Source organism: Trachemys scripta, chromosome 16 (assembly GCF_013100865.1).
Source record: "Trachemys scripta elegans isolate TJP31775 chromosome 16, CAS_Tse_1.0, whole genome shotgun sequence".
In the NCBI taxonomy this organism is placed as follows: Eukaryota; Metazoa; Chordata; order Testudines; family Emydidae; genus Trachemys; species Trachemys scripta.
In genome coordinates, this window is record NC_048313.1 from 22,071,088 (window position 1) to 22,071,481 (window position 394).

Below are 394 nucleotides of genomic sequence, written 5' to 3' on the forward strand. Positions count from 1 at the left end.
TGCTCAGACCCTCCCAATGCGGCTGGCACTCAAGCGGGGCTCTCTGGACGCTCCCTTGGGCAGGTGGTCAGCACGGCAGGAGCTGGGCTTATTGGACTGTGGTAACCTGGCCCTGCAGGGTGTGAGAGTCCTGAGTAGCCGCTAGAGGACAGCAGTGACTTTGAGCCCACAGAAGCACAGTTTGAAGGGCCCCGGGCTTGTGGTGAGGCCTGCAGGACAGATGGGCAGGACAGATGGGATGGGAGTAGGGCCCAACCCAGGGGGTCTGGTTTGCACTCTAGGTTACTGGGGGCTCCAATCACCCCAACCCTAATGGGTAGCAGGGCAGCACCCTGCTGGGGGCAGCACCTGCAAAACATGAGCATGTCCCCTTCCTGCACAGCCTATGGTGAAA